Source organism: Myotis daubentonii, chromosome 2, assembly GCF_963259705.1.
Source record: "Myotis daubentonii chromosome 2, mMyoDau2.1, whole genome shotgun sequence".
Taxonomy (NCBI): Eukaryota; Metazoa; Chordata; class Mammalia; order Chiroptera; family Vespertilionidae; genus Myotis; species Myotis daubentonii.
Window position 1 is genome coordinate 91,592,748 of NC_081841.1, and position 7,902 is coordinate 91,600,649.

The window sequence follows — 7,902 nt, forward strand, 5'->3', positions numbered from 1 at the left end:
TTTAAATATTAAGCAATACAATTCACTACTTAACAAAAGAAGAAAGTGTGATAATCTTAACAAAATGCATAAAAAGCATATGATAAAATTCAACACCCATTCATCATAGAAACTCAGCAAACTGAGGTGAAAACTCCAAGATGATTATGAAATAAGTTTGTTAGAATGTTGCCAAACTTATAAAGCAGCATTATACATGATGTCCCCAATCTGAAAACTACCCTAGTGTCCACTAACAGGAAAATTAAGATACAAATTTTGGTTTATTCATACAGTGAAATACTCCTCATCAATAAAAAGAATAAATTACTAATATATACAACAACATCAATGAGTTATAAAACATCATGATAAGTAGAAGATGTAAGGCACAAAATTGTACATACTGTATGCTTCTGTTTATATGAAGTCCTAGAACATACGAAACTAATCTATGTTGATAGAAATCAAAATGGTGGTTTTCTTGAGAATGCTGGCATCGAAAGACATAAGAAAGTTTTCTGGGGTAATTAAATGTTCTTTTTCTGTACAAGTGCATGGGAATATGGGTTACACAACTGTATGTATTTGTCAAAACTCATCAGCCTGTACCTTTAAGATCTGTACATTTCATTGTATACAAATTATAGCTCAATGAGCTAAATTAAGGGGAAAAATCTTTACTGGATGTACCTCTGATCTTTGGTCCACATTAGTTTTCTAAGGTCACATAGTAGAAAACTTTTTTTTTAAAATATATTTTTATTGATTTCAGAGAGGAAGGGAGAGGGAGAGAGAGAGAAACATCAATGATGAGAGAGAATCATCTATTGGCTGCCTCCTGTACGCCCCCTTCTGGGGATCGAGCCTGCAACCCAGGCATGTGCCCTCAACCGGAATTGAACCCAGGACCCTTCAGTCCACAGGCTGACATTCTATCCACTGAGCCAAACCAGCTAGGGCTAGAAAACCTTTTTTATATTTCTCTCTCTCTCTCTCTCTCTCTCTCTCTCTCTCTCTCTCTCTCACACACACACACACACACACACACACACACACACACACACCTCTGAAGCCATCTCAAATCTAAGTCATCTTTAAGAAAACACCAATATCTCTAGATCAAAACCCTAGAGACTGATTCAATTGGACCAGATATTGTTCTTTTAACCCGCCCGCCCCCCCGCAAAAAAAAAAAAAAAAAAAAAAAAAAGCTCCACAGGAGATTCTAATGTACAGTCAGGATCCAGAATCATTGTTTTAGATATTGCCACTGACCTGGGACACAGGGAGCTGGAGCTTAATCTTCACTACTCATGGAACTCTTGGCTGAGTCCCTTTCAAGCCTCAATAGTCATTGTCCTACCAGACAAACATGAACCACTCGGGATTTGAGATAGGAAATGTAATGCAGGGGATTGGTTACCCCGGTGATGGAAGGACTGAGAAGCCAAAAAAATACCGTGAGGCAAACATTAGCAACAGCCCCAAGACACTGAAAGGATCAATGTCTCAGCTCAAGCACTCTAGCAAGAGGGTCAACCTTTGGGTTCTCTTCAGCCTTCAGCCGATTGGATGAGGCCACTCACATTAGGAAGTGCACTTTGCTTTATCTAGTGCACTGACTCTAAGGTTAAACTCCTCCAGAAACCTTTGCAGACATCCAGAATAATCTTCAACCAAATGACTGAGCACCGTGTGACCCATTCAAGTTGGCACATAAGAGTAACAGCTGCTCAGAGGAAAACCTTGAAATTGTCCTTGAGTTCTCTCTCATACTCCAGATCAAATCAATTAGCAAGTCCAGCGACTCTACATTCAAAATATGACCAGAACGTGACCACATTTCATCACCTCTACAACTACATCCTAGTCCAGTGATGGCGAACCTATGACACGCGTGTCAGAGGTGACACGCGAGCTCATTTTTTTGGTTGATTTTTCTTCGTTAAATGGCATTTAAATATATAAAATAAATATCAAAAATATAAGTCGTTGTTTTACTATAGTTGCAAATATCAAAAAATTTCTATATGTGACACGGCACCAGAGTTAAGTTAGGGTTTTTCAAAATGCCGACCCGCCGAGCTCAAAAGGTTCGCCATCACTGTCCAAGCCTCCATCATCTCTTGTGTAAATGATTGTGTAACTGCCTCTCTGCTACTATTGCCCTTGCATCCCCTTCACTATTTAGTCAAAACATAGCCATCAAAGTGATGCAATAAAAATGTGTCAGCTACTGTCACTCCAGCATAAAACACTCTAACAACTCCTCAGACCATTTTGAATAAAAATGTCTCCCTACCCCTTCACTCACCCCTTCTCCTCCCCACTCTCCCCTTTACTCATGCCACTTCAGTCACTCTGGCCTTTTGCTCAGTCATGCCCAGCACATACATCTCAGAGCCTTTGCACATGCTTTTCCTTCTTTTTCAAAGGCATCTCCCCAGATATTACGCCTCACTCCCTCACCTTTTGTAGCTGTCTGCTAAGCTCAAAGGAAACCATATTTAAAATAGCACATTCCATTGCCCACCTCCTATTTGTCACTGTTTATCTATGTTCTCTGCATTGTTTTTCTTTACAGAACTTATTAGGACTGGTACCTAGAACAGTGCATGGCACATAGAAAACAGTTATCAATATTTTAAAGTAAATAAATGGCTGAACAAGCTAAATAACTAATTAACATCAGAGACAAATAAAAGCTGTTGGCTTAGCCATTCTGCAAAACTATTACCACACAAGGAGCTGGCTTGAAGCAATAGCTCCTATAGAGATTCATAATCATAGAATTTCCCTTGAGGTAGCAAATTCTTATCCTTCACATAATTATAAACCAGAATACTAGTTACTAATTCCCTTCCCTTCCAGGATTCTAGGAATGAAGACATTAGTAAAATCTCAAACAAACAAAAAAGAGAGAGAGGGGGAGAAAATGCTCTTTAAATATCAGGCTTTAAATTGCTAGTATCTACTTCTCAGCCTGAGGGTACCGTAGTCAGTGGGACATGTGGGATGAGTCAACAACTGTGTACAGTGGTAGGAAGTGGGTAATGGAGGGCTGTCCCTTCATATCCCCACTGAGCTTGAAGGAGGTACCTTTGTATTGCATCTTTATAGTTACAAAAATAATAACTGTTGCTTAATGAACCTCTACTGCTTGCACAGTACTGTGTTAAGTGCTTAACCTTAAACCTCATTTTAGCCTTAGGGGTAATATGTTTCCTTGTTTTATAGGGTAAGAGACAGACACACAAGTTATGATCCCTTAAATAAAACGAAGGATAAAAATCATATTATCGTATCAACATATGCAAAATATGCATTTGACAGACTTCAGCATTCATTTTTAATAAAAACTCAATGGGGGAAAGCTAAAAGTGTTTTCCTTAAGATCAGGAACGCGACAGGGATGTCTATTTTCACCACTTTTATTAAACATAGTATTGGAAGTACTAGCCACAGTAATCAGGCAACAAAAAGAAATAAAAGGCATCCAAATTGGAAAGGAAGAAGTAAAAGTGTTATTTGCAAATGACATAACTAAAGCACTCACAGAGAAAAAAAAACCCCACACTATTCAAACTGATAAATTTAGTAAAGTAGCAGGTACAAAATTAATATTCAGAAGTTGGTTGCATTTTTATACACCAGTAATGAGCTATCAGGAAGAGAAATTTTAAAAACCCAATCACATTTACAATTGCATCAAAAAAGTAAAATACCTAGGAAGAAATTTAACCAAGAAGATCAAAGACCTGCACTTAGAAAATTATGACATTGAAGAAAGAAATTGAAGAAGATATAAATAAATGGAAGCATATACCATGTTCATGGACAGGAAGAATTAATATCATTAAAATGTCCATACCACCCAAAGAAATCTGTACATTCAATGCAATCCCTATCAAATACCAATGGCATTTTTTCACAGAACTAGAACAAATAATCATAAAATTTATATGGACTACAAAAGATTCTGAATAGCTACAGCAATCTTGAGAAAGCAGAACAAAGTTATGCTACCTGATATGAAATTATACTATAAGGTTACAATAAATCAAAACAGCATGGTACTGGCATAAAAACAGACACATAGATTAGAGCCCAGAAATAAACGCACGCCTATATTGTCAATTAATCTATGACAAAGGCGGCAAGAACATACAATGGAGTAAAGACAGTTTCTTCAGTAAGTGGTACATGTAGAGAGATACATGTAAAAAAAAAATGAAACTATAGCACTTTATTACACTGTCCACAAGAAGAAACTCAAAGACTTAAATGTAAGCTGGGAAACCATAAAAATCCTAGAGGAAAACGTAGGTAATAAAATATCAGACATCTTGCATAGCACTATTTTTACTGATATTTCTCCCCAGGCAAGAGAATCAAAAGAAAAAATAAATAAATGGGACTACAGCAAATTAAAAAATATTTGCACAGCAAAGAAAACTGTCAACAAAACAAAAGACAACCTACCAATAGGAGAAGGTATTTGCCAATGATACATCCAATAATGAGTTAATATCCAAACTCATACAACTTAACACCAAATAAAAAATAAATCCAATTTAAAGTGGGCAGAATACCTGGAAACACATTTCTCCAAAGAGGAAATACAGATGACATATATCTATGAAAAGATACTCAAAATCACTAATCACCAGAGAAATGCAAATCAAAACCACAACGAGATCTCACCTCACATCTTTTGGAATAGCTTTCATCAGTAAATCGACAAACAAATGTTGGCGAGGATGTGGAGAAAACAAAACTTCCATGCACTGTTGGTAGGATTGAAAATTGGTGCAGCCATTATGAAAAACAGTATGGAGGTTCCTCAAATAATTAAAAATAGAACTACCACATGACTTAGCAATTCTATTTCTGGGTATTTATCCAAAGAAATCCAAAATACTAATTTGAAAAGAAAAATGTAGCTACTATGCTGTACACCTGAAACTAGTATAATATGTCACCTGTAATTGAAAAAAAAAAGTTACGTCCCATGCTTGGGTCACACAGTAAAGAATGTGACCCAATGTGGAGATCTTCGTCCATATTAGATAGGTCTCACCCGGCGACCTTATCTTCTTAAGTTCTCTCAGCTTCTTGACATCTGAGGCTCCAGGTGTCTTGGCTGCAGGACATTATTTAGAATCTCTGGGGTCTTCTCTAATATCGAGCAAACTCCAACATGTACATAAATCCTAAGCGTTCCAGCTTTGTCTGTGTGATCACACTACAGTTACAAATGCAGACTACACATGTTTTAGACAAAAGGGAATTGGGGCTCCTGAAGAATGATGAAAGCACCTTCTAGGGGGCCTGAGGAAGGCCAGGTTGGGTTGGTTCCATTCTTCAGTCCTTTAAGCTGGCTCCATTTCCATTTTCAGTTTCCACAAGAGTTACTTTCTTTTGATGGTTTTGTGGGTTGCATAGTAGGCACTTCCTCCCCCAGTAATTGAACAGTGGAACTTGGTTATGATTTCCTCCTACTTCTAGCTGACGGCCTCGGCTGAGGATTGTGAGGCTGTTGGTTTTTGATAGAGATATCCTGGCAGTCAATATCTTTCTATTTTCTGGAGGGAGCCGAGTTTGCTCACACTTCTCCCCAGATTTGGGGTGATCTGTTCTCAGCTTTAATTGCTGCGTTCATGAAGTCTTGCCATCATCATTTCTTTAAACTCTGCACAATTCATAGATATTTGACCATAGCAGCAGCCAAGGTTCTGGCTCATGCTTTATTCATTCCCCATTCTGAGACTCCTGGCTGCCTTTCCCGTTCATCTGCAAGGATCGGCTTGCCAAAACACTATTGCCTATTTCAAGAATGTTTTGTTTTTCAGTTTCTTTTTAAGTTTCATGTTAACCTGTTGTTTGGTCAGTTTCATTGTTTCTCTTTCTCTGAAGGTTGTTATTTTTTTTAACTCTCTACTTGTTGGAAGCTTGCTATCTCAGGACTGTCACATTTCATATAGAAATCAGATTCTGGCTTGCTGTTTTGGTATATTTCTCATAAATACTTCTGTTATATTTTCCCTTCCCTCAATGACCTCCTCAGCTGATGTCATATTTGGGCTGGTAGCCCCAAGAAATGGGAGAGGTTGGATATGATGACACTAAGCAAGCATCCTGAGGGTGTGATGAGTTGGAGAATGACAGAATCTTAAAGCTGGGAGAGCACCCAAAGGTTGGTGAGGTCAGCTTCCCTTCCAATGCAAGAATTATTCTACAGCATACATAATTTCCTCCTCTGCTTGACTCCTTTCATGAAGGGAGAATTCATCAGTTGGCTAGGTAAATTGCTCCCTTGTTTCCAGTTTTGATTACTGAAATTATTATTTTTTTCTTTCATTGAACTGAATTCTACCTCCCTATAACTTCCTCCCATTAGTTCTAGGTCTGCCCTCTGGAGTGAGACAAAACAAGTAGATTTAATCTTTTTATAATATAACTAGAGACTCTATGCACAAAATTCATGCAAGGGTCTTGGCCCCAGCACCTGCCTGCCGCCTCTGCCAAGGCTGTCGCCTGCCACCACTATCGCCTCTGCCACCTGTGGCTCTGTCTGGAGGGAAGGACATCCAGTCTAATTAGCATATTACACTTGTATTATATAGACTAGAAGCCCGATGCACGAAAATTCGTGCAAGAGTAGGCTTTCCTTCCCCTGGCTGCCGGCACTGGCTTCCCTCCAGCACCCAGGACCCAGGCTTCCCTCCTCCAGCTGCCAGCAGGCACCCGGGACCTGAGCTGGCTTCCCCCAGGCCGGCCACAGGCACCCAGGAAGCTGGCTGGCTTCTCTCCAGCCCCAGGCCTCGTCAGGAAGGATGTCCGGAAGACGTCGGTATAATTAGCATATTACCCTTTTATTATTATAGATAGTAATTGATACCAAGTATTGAGTACTTGCAGGGTACTTTTCAAAGTGTTCTTCAGTTGCAAGCAGTAGAAACCAACTCTGGCTAGCTGTATTAGTTCTCTTTTGCTGAATAATAAATCACCTTGAAACACAGTAGCTTAAGAAGATAAACATTTATTATCTTACTGTTTCTGTAGGTCAGGAATTTATAAGCAACTTTATGGGTGATTCTGGGTCAAGGTTTCTCATAGCGTTGCAGTGGAGATGTCAGCTGGGGCTTCAGTCCCCTGAGGTGTGACTGGGACCAAGGAATCCACTTCTGAGATCCCTCATGTGGCGGATGGCAAGTTGGGGTCCTGTGCCCTGTGGACCTCTCCACAGAGCATCCTAATATGGTAGCAGGATTCTCCTGGAGAGAGTGACTTGAGAGAGAGAAAAGCCTTAGTGCCTTTTATGACCTAATCTCTGGAGTCACTAAGTTTCATATCTACATTTTATTTTAACTGGACTGTAAACATAAGGCTTCTAGGTCAGAGTCAAACTGATCATTTAGTTACAGAATATCTTAGCGGCAGTTCGCCTTTCCCGATCCCCCGCCGGGGTTGGTTCATGCTGAGAGCCAGGTGGACGCTGCCCATGGTGAGGGCGGGGTGGGGCATCTGTACCACAGGGGTGGAATCGGAAATGATGAATCTCAGAGTTTATATAGAAGCTGGGCCATCTCCCCCTGCCCACCCCCACTCCCCTCCAGAGTAAGGGAGAGAGGACATAGAATGTATTCTTTTCTTAGGAGGAAAGAATTGCTCCTACCTCAGAATGTAAGCCTTTGGCTTCAGAGAAGAAAAGGTTTTATTATCCTTTGAATGGAGTGTTTGGCTCCACCAAAAAGGAGACCAGTGGCTCCAGACTCGCTCCTTTGGAACACGAAGAGCTGATGGCTCTGGAGGAGAAGGAGATATTCTCTATCTTCATAGCCCTAAATGACAGGGAGCTCCTGGACCTAGAATTCAGACAGAATTAGGAGTCCGGTCAGGCTCTGGCTGGCATGGGGA